Source organism: Engystomops pustulosus, chromosome 5 (assembly GCF_040894005.1).
Source record: "Engystomops pustulosus chromosome 5, aEngPut4.maternal, whole genome shotgun sequence".
NCBI classification, from domain to species: Eukaryota; Metazoa; Chordata; class Amphibia; order Anura; family Leptodactylidae; genus Engystomops; species Engystomops pustulosus.
Genome location: NC_092415.1, coordinates 89,713,811 through 89,726,490, shown reverse-complemented (window position 1 = coordinate 89,726,490; position 12,680 = coordinate 89,713,811).

The following is a 12,680-nucleotide window of genomic DNA, read 5'->3' as shown; positions in this document are numbered from 1 at the left end:
CTGGGTGTAGCGCCAGAAATCAAATTTTTTGTGTTGCATCTTTAACATAGGGCATGTGACAGACTTTGCATGTTAAATACGACGCTCGGTCCGACTGAGCGCCGTAACGCACCCTAATTTGTGTCGCATGGTGGCTAGTGCAGCTGTGCTACAAAAGGGTCACGTGTGACATAATACTAGCGCAGACATTTCTTAAATACCTGTGCAAGCAGTTTACACCTAAAAGAATGTGCAAAGTCTGTCAGAAAACAGGCGCAAAGCCCTTTGTGAATGTGCCCCATTATGTCTTCTCCCCTCCTGAAGCTTAGTCTTAAGAGCTTCTGATTTTTCCACCATCTATTAACCCCATAGCGCAATAAGACGTACCCTTACGTCTTGCTGCGCATGGGGGAGTATGAAGAGGGCTCACGGGCTGAGCCCTCTTCATACTCACCGGGCATGATGAAGCAAATGCAAGTCGCTTGCACCGATCGTGGGTGTTAACCCTTTCATTGCCGCCGGCAAAGTTGGCTCCGATGACGTTACCGGGGAGCGGCGATCCGTTGTCATGACAGCCTCGGATCACATAAAGATCCGAGGCTATCATGATCTCGGCTATCTATTACAATGTGCGATTTGCACATTGTAATAGATGGTATACAAAATCCCCATATACTGCCATACTGTAGTATGGCAGTATATGATAGGATCAATCAGACAACCTAGGGTTAAAGTACCCTAGGGAGTCTGAAAAATAGTATTTTCAGTTATTAGAGCAAGAACACTGTAAAATGAAGAATTTTTTTCTGTACAGGAGGTTTTAATTTTTGTAAATGTATGAAAACATTATAAAACCTATACAAATTTGGTATCCCCGTGATCGTATTTACCCAATGAATGAAGTAGACATGTCATTTGGGGCGCACAGTGAAAGCTGTACAAACCAAGCCTACAAGAATTGGCGCAAATGTGTTTTTTCATCATTTTCACTGCATTTAGAATTTGTTTTCCGCTTCCCAGTACATGGCATGGGATATTTAATACCATCACTACGAAGTGCAATTTGTTACGCAGAAAATAAGACATCACACAGCTCTGTACATGGAAAAATAAAAAAGTTATAGATTTTTGAAGGTGGGGAGTGAAAAATAAAAACGCAAAAACGAAAAAGGGCCTGGTCCTTAAGGGGTTAACTGACCGAACCCTGGCATCTCCATCGCCATCTGTTGTATCACCATAACTCTTAGGCAGCAGGCACGCTATTTTGGTGTGGTGTTTGACTTTCGCTTGCAATAAACAGTAAGTCACTTACACACTTTTGCCGTATGAACCTCAAAAATGTTTCCAGAATCCACCCTTTTCTAACCATGGAAACCTATTGAACCCTTATTGCCGCTGTAATTCACTACTTGATTACTGCAACTCCCTGCTAAAAGGTCTACCACTTATTTACCACTACAATCTACTCTTAGCACAGCAGCCAGACTCATCTATCAAGAGGCTGTCTACTGTACATGCCTCCACACTGTTGTAAAGTCCATTCAAACCAATCACCCTCATCCACACAGTTCTGCATAGTGCTGCATCTGCCTCTCTTCCTTCATCTCAATATATCACTCAATCTGTGCTCTTCCAAGGTTTTAAACATTCCCTGTAGAGCTTTCTCTTCAGGCAGTCCTATTACATTGAAGGTAACTATCCCTCTATTTACTAGCCTTCTCTGTTTTAACTTGTCTGTGTAATCCCTCACCACTTGATGCCATTATACAGGTTACTCTGCAGACAGATGCACCCTGGGTTCTATGAATGTATATAGTGGTGACAGGTTCATTCAGAATTATTTATTTATTTCATTATTTTATCCCTGGACTGGACCACTGGACCATTGTATTAGCTCTTATTCCTCCTGTGTCACCCCTCCCGTATCAGTAATGCATATCTTAACCAGTACCAGGTTCATGATAAGCCTTATTCCCAAACAAGGCAAAGGTAGCTGCATTTTAAATGTATTATTAATAACAGGAACAAAATATCGCTGGAAATTCAAAAGTCAATTCAGGTCCATAAACATTAATTTATTGATCATCTCTAATACTAGAACAATAGTTCATTGTGAAAGCCATGTTAGTGGCTACAGTATTTGGCCTTAGGACACACATTTTCATGACTTCCAATGATTTCAGCAGGTCACACACTTTCAGGTTTCATATACACAATGAATATTTTTTTCAGGAAATATAAAATCAAAATCAAGCATGATAAACCAAGTTACACTTAATCATAGATCCAGGCACTGTGACTCTGGTACTATTCTTGCATTAACTTTTACAATCATGCTAATGAGCCTGAAGGGCTCCTGGCAGGTTGTACCAGAGCCTCTGTTCTGCAGATATACAGAATGTTACAGTGTGCAAGGAGAACTTCCCCCTCCTACTGTGTGCTGATACTTCTTGTGCTGCAGTGTAATCCCATCTGATCAGGCATAGGGAGGGGGCGAAGAGCTGAGGAAGCTACTGGGGAATGTGAGAGAGTGTAAAAGCCTGTGAAGCTGCATCACTGCGGGACTCTGGTAACGCCCCCATAGTCTTTCTGATTCATTAGCATAATCTCAAAGGTTGAGTATTTGTCCCTGGTTTATCATGCTTCATTTTGATATTAGATTTCATTTATATGATATGATATTTCTTGCCTTTAAATTAAAAAATGAAAAAATGATAGATTCAAATATATTTAATATGTGGTTATCTATTGATGTGTTATATTTCATTATAGTCCTGCCTGAGATGTAAATGAGGTGACTGCTGTATAAAAATCCCCATTTTTTTTGTATAGTGAAAAGTTATACAACTATCCAATATACTGTCCCACATTTACTAAACACTGTGCAAAGTGTGACAGATTCAGGATTTCTGGTGCATGTTCTGCATAAGGGCTCATTCACATGGCGGTCTGCGGGGACGTACATGCGGCCGCAAATTTGCCGCCGCATGTACGTCCCCATAGATGGCAATAGCGGCGCGGCGCAGATACGGTGCCACACATGTGTGGCACCGATTCAGCCCGCACACCGCAAAAAGATAGAGCATGCTCTATCTTTTGGCGTCTGTGCGGCCGTGCGCCGCTATTCTCTATGGAGGGAGGAGGGGTCACCTCCTCCTCCTCTCCAGCACACGGTGGTATGCCCGCACGGCGTGCATACCACGTGTGAATGGACCCTAAATCTGGCGCCCTCTGCAATGCCCCGACAGAGTGCACCACTTTTTGCAAATTATGGTGTACTTTTAACATATTTCTGTTGAACTTTGCATGAAAAATGTGCCGCACAGTCCGACTGAGCACCGGTATGCCAATTTCACTGCAGACACAAATGTGGCGCAGGCACTTCTTAAATACCTGTGCAAGGTCACAACAAAGGTGGACAACAAAGGTCAAACAGTACTAATTAAAGTGCACAGCCCTTTATAGGTGGGTAGTTGGAGTTGGACCCCCTGTTAGAGATACCAATTCTGGGAAACCCCTATATGTGAAATGGATTTGGCATTTTTCATTCTATGTTTATCATGAATGTAAATGGTTTCCATTACAGAATGTGGAAAGCACCTTGATATCCAAAGTAAACCTCACTCCATCAATTGACAACAAAAATACATGCATCAATGTCCAAGACCTTTGTTGTATGGTTATATACTTATTCTTACCTTTGCTTTATTATATAGAGCTTTAGATAGTATTTATGTATCATAGCAATTATTTACTTTTGAGTCTAAAACATAAAAAGATTTGTGCTTTTGTTTTGTTTAGCTCTGAAAAGATGAGAAGTGTATTCAGAATATAACTTAAGACCCATTTTTACTTAGTATACTTTACTTCATGACAACTTTTGTGAAAACTGGTAAATATGTATTTTATTAGCAGTAAAATATGTTTAACCCCTTCCCTACTTGAACCGTACTAGTATGGTGCAAGCCGGTTGCCAGTGCATGGAGAGGGCTTGCAGAGCGAGCCCTCACCATAACCGGTAAGTCTTTGTTGCCGGCGGCTTTAAAAAGATGGCGGCGCCCATGCATCTTGACGTTATCGGGGAGCGGCAATCCGTCGCCATGACAGCCTCAGGTCTTCCGAAGACCCAAGGCTGTCTTGTATTAACCCATTTATTACAATGTGCTATCAGCACATTGTAATGAATGAGGAGGAAAATCTCCATATACTGCCATACTGTAGTATGGCAGTATATGATAGGATCGAACAGAAAACCTAGGGTTAAAGTACCCTAGGGAGTCTAAAAAATAGTAAAAGTAAAAATAAAAAAAAGTAAAAAAAAAATTATAATAAAAAAACCTAAAAGTTCAATTCACCCCCCTTTCCCTAGAACTGATATAAATATTAATAAACTGTAAAAATCATAAACACATTAGGTTTCCCATCTGAAAATGCCCGATCTATCAAAATATAATGGTTTTTCACTGCGTATTAATTTTTGTAAATGTATGAAAACATTATAAAACCTATACAAATTTGGTATCCCCACGATTGCATCGACCCAAAAAATAAAGTAGACATGTCATTTGCGGCGCACACAGTGAAAGCTGTAAAATCCAAGCCCACGAGAAAACGTCATTAACCATTTTCACTGCATTTGGATTTTTTTTCCCGCTTCCCAGTACATGGCATGGAATATTAAATACCGTCACTATGAAGTGCAATTTGTTACGCAAAAAATAAGCCATCACAGAGCTCTTTATGTGGAAAAATAAAAAAGTTATAGACTTTTGAAGGTGGGGAGTGAAAAATGGAAATGAAAAAACTAAAAACGGCCAGGTCGTCAAGGGGTTAAGGAACCAACAATTTTTTTTGTTATTATTTTTACCACCACATTACAACATCTGCACACAATTGCGGCACCGTACCGTTCCGTAGCCTGAGAAAGATAGGACATGTCCTATCTTTCTCCAGAATACTGCGGCTTGCGCCATATATCAGCAGTGCTCATCCCCTCTCTCCCCGGTGCTGACGCGTGCCTGCCATGCTACGGTACGGCGGGCACGGGTAAGTGTGAATTTAGCCTTAGACTAATGTATAGACTAATCACGTTGGTTACTATTTAAATCTTGAAAACTTTATAGTAATACTGTATTCTTTTTTCTATTTGTTTGCTTAATCCCTTGTGTTTAACTCGTCTATTTAATTTTCAGGAGAATCTTTTTATTGAATGACTAACATTTTCCCTCTGTTGTACTTTGTCCACTTCCATTATTCTTTGTTCCTCTGATGTGTCTTATGTACGTGTTAAAGTTTTGCCAAGTTTTTACGAGTTCCTTATGTTTAATGGACTTCAAGAAAAGTCTCTGACTGATGTCCCTAATGAGATTCTGCTGCAGTCTTACAACGTTGGCATATGTTTCTTGAGGTAACTTCACCTTCTGCTAAACCTAACTTCAACTATACATCTGGTTTGTAACAAATGTTACTTCATTTTACTAAACAGTGAAATTTTATATGAGCTAAAATTAATTATGTCAGTTCTCAAAATAAGTGACCACTATGTTTACATACTTAGCAAATTACAGTACAGGCCTAAAGCAATTCAGTATTAAAGGGGTTTATAATATTTTATAACCTATATCATAAAGCAGTTAACTGTGGGAGGCCAACTTAAAATTCAAGACAATCCGGTGAAATGAGAAGTCCTATTTACTAAGAAAGAGGAAGCCATTTGTGTGAATATCTTCACTTTAATGTAGTCAAAAATTACAAAGGCTGACAAGTTTTTGGAACCCCATGGATCAAAAAATGTAATTATTTATTATTAATATATTATTTATATATTTACTATTATATAGGACAGTCTAGTTTGCCAATAGTTTGCCAATTGGGAACATTGGCATTGTTACAAATAAAACTGCTATGTCAAAATATAAATAAAATATGGATGGAATTTTTCAGACTTTAAGACGCACCATTCTATAAGATGCACCCCAGATTTAGACAGCCAACAAAATAGTGGTCTACCTTGGTGGTGACCCATGCACAGTTCTACAAAAACCTAACTAAACTTAGCTGTTCTACATACACAGTATGCTAATACACACACAACGATACATACTGTTCACATACATAAATTGAAGACAAGCTTATTACACAATTGAAGGACATTTAGACTTCTGATGCTGCTGGTCGAAGAAGGAAGGAGTAGCTTGTTTTCTTATTCCATGTCTCTTATTATTCCATGTCCTTACTCAGCTTTTCTTCGGAAAACCATTTGCAGGTTTTCTAGTGCATTATCTTTAGAAGAAGTTTCCTTTTGCAACCAAAACCATGCAGAGAGTGTTTGGTGTATGGTCTGACCACAGACAGGCTGATCCTTCAGGCTTAACCCCTGCAGTAATGCCAACAGCAATCATACATCAATTTCTGGATATTACCCTGAGCATGTGCAATCATCTTCTATGGTTGACCATGCAAGGCTACTTCTGAGTGGAATCCATCTTGTTAAACTGCTGTATGGTCCTGGAAATTGTGCTGCAGCTCAATTTCATGGTTTTGCCATTTTTCTTATAGCCTTGCCCATATTAATTTTATTTGGTACCATTTTGGGGTATTACTGACTTCCTGATCTCTTTTTATACCATTTGGGAGGCAGAAAGCTTAAAAATGGAAATTTACACAGGAAATGGTCATTTACGATAATTTTTTAAAATGCTTTTTACAGAACAGGTATGAAAACATAATAACCTTTCGGGCAATGAACAATAAGAGTACCCATTTTTTAAACTATATTTAGTATCTTTAAAGGGGTTGTCAGAGTTTATTATAAAAATCTAGAGGTGGCCTTGGGGGGTCTGTAAATAAAATAAACCTTGTAGTTACCGTCTGCAGCACTGCTGCTGTTCAGCACCGCAGTCTGTCAGTGCACCTGTTTGTTTACAGGGGGAGGCACACTCGGCTCTGACAACAGGGGCTTGGCACTAGCGGATGTTGCAGCAGATACCGAGACACAGGGAGATAGTAGGTACAAGTTTACTTCTTTCTACAAATCCCTCAGGCAACCTCTGTATTTTTTTTTTATAAATTTGGACAACCCCTTTGATAATTAAAGGGAACTTTTCATCATGGAGGTCATTCTTACCTTAAGAAAGGTTGCAATAGTCCATGGCATGTTTATTTAAAAAATGCCTTTGGCAGCAATATGACTAAATCCATAGCTTTTAATTAAATATTTTACCTTCCCTGACTTACTACCAGCAATGTGTGGTAAGTCCCATGGGGCACAAGTCTTCTTCTCAATTCCCCCTCCTCAACTCAGGAGGAGGGATTGAGGTGGAGCCAATTTGTTATCTTTGAACTACCTCCCTTCTCTGGAACTCAACACACACTGCTGTCAGGGAGCTAGGTAATGTTAAATAATCAGTTAAAAATGTATTAAAAGGATCTATTCATATTGCAAACAAAGGCATTTTTTAAATGAACATACTATAAGCTATTGTAACATGTCTTCAGGTAAATATAACCTTCCTGATGACAGGTTCCCTTTAAATAATAGGAAAAGGATGATTATTTTGATTAGTTTATTATTATATTTTTTAAGATTTATGATTTTTAAACTAAATGTGACCTTTTTAATGCCCCACTAGGGGACTTGCACATACAGTCACTTAATATTTTTTTAATACTAATGCCTTTGTTTTGCAGTGTTTTATACAGTTTTACACTGAAAGACAGCCAAGTACAACCCTATAGACGCCAGCATCTACAGGGTCAAACAACCATACTGTACATGTATGTCTTATTACGTTATGGGTTCAAGGATAATGTATTTTTTAGTTTCTTGGACTGTGCTGTTGTTTCCTTTTTCTTTTTTTAAATAGATAGATATATGTTGTCCAGTATAGTATATTAAGTTAGAAACCCATTCCACATTTCAGATACATTTTCCATCCATTTCTTGTCTTCCCTTAAATTACATAATGATTTCTTTGATTTTCTAACTTGTTCTCCAGCAAGTTTGGAAATGTATTTATTATCCGCCCAAGGACCAGGTTGCTCTAGTAGAACTGATATAATGTCATACTGCATCCTAATGCAGTATTTTAAACTCAACATAATTTATTACCTACAGTTAGCTGTTTGACCACAACAATCTGTAATAATAAAACAGAATCATTACTGGACCAGCATGGTGAACGGCGTAAAAATAAAACCCAAAAAACATTCTGAAAAAAGATACATTTTTGTTACACAATCCAAAATAAGACTGCTAAAAAGAACAACTCTTCAGATTTGTCAGCATTAGACATCTGAAAAGATGGTGATCCTAAAATTTACAAGATTTTCTCCAAATTAGTTTTATTCAGTCAAATTGGAAAAAAATAAAAAAGCCATATAAATGAGATATCTCTGTAATTGTGGCAACCCATAAAATAAAAATAACAGATCATTTTTATAGTATGGTGAACGGCCATTTAATCCATTGTGAATGTTAATTTTCTATCCAAAGTGAATGTATTGTCCAAAAATATTACAATTTTCAGACCCCTCATATGTTGAGTGGTGTAGTTTCCATTATGGGGTAATTTACGAGTCTAGCTATTATTAAAGCCTTTTACAGTCAATTGAAAAATTGAGTAGGTCCCTCTAAATACAAGGTTTGGCGATTTTCCAAAAAATGGCAACCAAATTCTAACCCTCATAACATTCTATGTGGAATTTTAAAAACCCATCCCAACATAAAGCAGACCTTTGGGAAAAGTAAGTTATAAATTAATTTGGGTGCTATGACTATTTGCTTCAAAGGTAGAGAATTTAGAACTTTGAAAACTAAGAATTTAAAAAAAATTTGGACAAATTTTTGTTTTTTCTCATAACTAAACACAAAAGATATTATCCAAATTTTTTAACTAATTTGAAGTATATTGTGTCACGAGAAAACAATTTCAAAATACCCTGGATATGTTAAAGTGTCCCAAAGCTATAACCACTTATAGTTACACAGGGCAGATTTGAAAAAGGGGCTGTGAGTAGAGATGAGCGAGCACTAAAATGCTCGGGTGCTCGTTATTCGAGACAAACTTTTCCCGATGCTCGAGTGCTCGTCTCGAATAACGAGCTCCATTGAAGTCAATGGGAGACTCAAGCATTTTTCAAGGGGACCAAGGCTCTGCACAGGGAAGCTGGGAACCTCAGAAAAGGATGGAAACACCACGGAAATGGACAGGAAACAGCAGGGGCAGCATGCATGGATGTCTCTGAGGCTGCTTAATCGTACCATTATGCCAAAATTATGGGCAACAGCATGGCCATGACAGAGTGACCGAATGAGGCTAGGTAGCATCTAAAACATGCAATAATTGACCCTGACACTATAGGGGACGGCATGCAGAAGCAGCGGCAGGCTAGAGAGTGTCATGGCGACATACCCTAAATGGACTTAGGCTTCAAACCAATGGGTGGCAGAGAGGAACCAAAGGAGGTGAGCAAGAAGCGCTGAAATGATTTCCTATGTGAACAAAAGGTTTACGGTAAATTTAGTCGATAACACAGCATGGTGGCGACATAGTGACCAAGTTCCATAACGTATCTGGTGAAATACCCGAAAAATGAGCCTGACACAGCTCTTTTGATAAGGGTACGACATGTGGAGGCAGCCATGGAGACGACTTCCATGATTAAGAGCGACAGTATGGGGCATCCATATTGCGCTGCTATGATTGCAACTTCAGGTCTCCAGCATGGCGGCGACAGATGGGCCGAGTTCCACTATGTATCTGGTGAAACACTTGAAAATTCTGCCTGACACAGCTCATTTGATAAGGGGATGATGTGCTGCATATCCTCTCGTGCTCCAGCGTCTGGGGTATAGAGAGTTGAAAGTTGCGCATGGAAACATTGGTGGACGCTGTGGAGGATCATGGAGGCAAAATGGACAGGAAACAGCAGGGGCAGCATGCATGGATGCCTCTGAGGCTGCCTAATCTTGGTATGGAGCTGGCGGTCCGCTGCCAGACGAGCTTTCGCCTGTCCAAGCCCCTGTCTCTTGGCTCCTCCCCACCCAAAATGGGCCTGGGGGCCAGAAGCGTTTACTTTGAAAAAATTATAATTTTCAAAGCAGGGCGGGTCGTTTGAAAATTTCACCTAGGAATAATGGAATAGCATAGTGGTTCTATTTTTAATTGTTTTTTCGGAAATGGTTCCATGATTAAGAGCGACAGTATGGGGCATCCATATTGCGCTGCTATGATTGCAACTTCAGGTCTCCAGCATGGCGGCGACAGATGGGCCGAGTTTTACTATGTATCTGGTGAAACACCTGAAAATTCTGCCTGACACAGCTCGTTTGATAAGGGGACGATGTATGGAGGCAGTGAAGTAGTAGTAGATTAAAGGTGCTGCAGTTAAAACTATGTTAGTTGGATCTTGGGATGGAGCTGGCGCTCCGCTGCCAGGCGAGCTTTCGCCTATCCAAGCCCCTGTCTCTCGGCTACTCCCCAAACAACACTTCTAAGAACCTTTTGTATAAGATCAAGTGTAGTAGTGTTCTTATAAGTTTGGGTTATGGCGGGTGAGGGGAATGTAAACAGATGCGCTAGAAGCGCTGAAATAATATCGGTAAATGATAAAAGTTTGCCAGTATATTTTGTGGATAACACAGCAGGGTGGCGACAAAGTTTGATGTGGAAGCCATGAAAACAACCCAAAATTCTGCCTGACACAGCTTGTTTGCTATGGGGACGATGTATGGAGGCAGCTATATGAACGACTTTTGGAGGCAGCTATGGCGATGACGTGTGGAGGTAGCAATGGAGAAAACGAGTGGAGGCAGCTAAAAAGACGAAGGCTGCTATGGAGAAAATTTTATTTAGATAGTGCCTGTATGTGGCAGTCCAAAAAAGTTTTCAAACCAGAGGAGCAGGTAGGTGGTCCTCCAGAAAAATTAAATAGATTGAGTGCCTGTATGTGGCACTCCCAAAAATTTTTAAAACAGAGGACCGGGTAGGTGGCCCTCCATAAAAATTAAATACATTGAGTACTATAGCTAGAGCCAGTTGGCCCTGGCAAAAATAGCCAGTTTCCTCTGCTTTAGTGTACAAAGAGGAAGTGAAGGAGGAAAATGAGGAGGAGGAGTGCATAAATTATTCAGGTTGAGCTTCCTTCACCTGGTGGAGAATGGAAATCCTGAGAAATCCAGGCTTTATTCATCTTGATAAGCGTCAGCCTGTCAGCGCTGTCAGTCGACAGGCGTGTACGCTTATCGGTGATGATGCCACCAGCTGCACTGAAAACCCGCTCGGACAACACGCTAGCGGCAGGGCAGGCAAGAACCTCCAAGGCGTACAGCGCCAGTTCGTGCCACATGTCCAGCTTTGAAACCCAGTAGTTGTAGGGAGCTGTGTGATCATTTAGGACGATGGTGTGGTCAGCTACGTACTCCCTCACCATCTTTCTGAAAAGATCAGCCCTACTCTGCCGAGACTGGGGACAGGTGACAGTGTCTTGCTGGGGTGAAATAAAACTGGCAAAGGCCTTGTAAAGCGTACCCCTGCCAGTGCTGGACAAGCTGCCTGCTCGCCTACTCTCCCTCGCTACTTTTTCCGCAGAAGTACGCCCTCTGCCGCTAGCGCTGTCAGAAGGGAAATACTGTTTCAGCTTGTGCACCAGGGCCTGCTGGTATTCATGCATTCTCATACTCCTTTCCTCTCCAGGGATGAGAGTGGAAAGATTTTGCTTGTACCGTGGGTCCAGGAGTCACGGGATAGGCAGCCTAGCATGAAATCTGCCATATGCGCCAGAGTACCAACGCGCAAGAATTCACTCCCCTCACTGGCCTGACTCTCCATTTCCTCCTCCTCCAACTCCTCCAACCCCTCTTCTTCTGCCAATGCACGCTGAACAGTGAAGGACTGAACAATGCTCCCCTCTTCTGTCTCGCCAACATTCTCCTCCTCTTCCTCCTCATCCTCCTCTGATATGCGCTGAGAAACAGACCTGAGGGTGCTTTGGCTATCAACAAGGGAATCTTCTTCCCCCGTCTCTTGTGATGAGCGCAAAGCTTCCGACTTCATGCTGACCAGAGAGTTTTTCAACAGGCAAGGCAGCGGGATGGTGAGGCTGATGATGGCGGCATCGCCACTGACCATCTGTGTTGACTCCTCAAAGTTACTCAGCACCTGACAGATATCAGACATCCACGTCCACTCCTCATTGTAGACTTGAGGAAGCTGACTGACCTGACTACCAGTTCTGGTGGAAGTTGAGATCTGGCAGTCTACAATCGCTCTGCGCTGCTGATAAACTCTGGATAACATGGTTAATGTTGAATTCCACCTCGTGGGCACGTCGCACAACAGTCGGTGAGCGGGCAGTTGGAGGCGGCGTTGCGCTGCCCTGAGAGTGGCAGCATCTGTGCTGGACTTCCGTGAGCAAATCAGACAGATTGGGGTATGTCTTGAGGAACCGCTGAACTATGAGATTTAACACATGGGCCAGGCATGGCACATGTGTCAGTCTGCCGAGTTGTAGAGCCGCCACCAGGTTACGGCCATTGTCACACACAACCATGCCTGGCTTCAGGTTCAGCGGTGCCAGCCACAGATCAGTCTGCGCCGTCTTGCCCTGTAATAGCTCTTGGGCGGTGTGCTTTTTATTGCCTAGGCTCAGCAGTTTGAGCACCGCCTGCTGTCGCTTAGCGATGGCACTGCTGCTGTGCC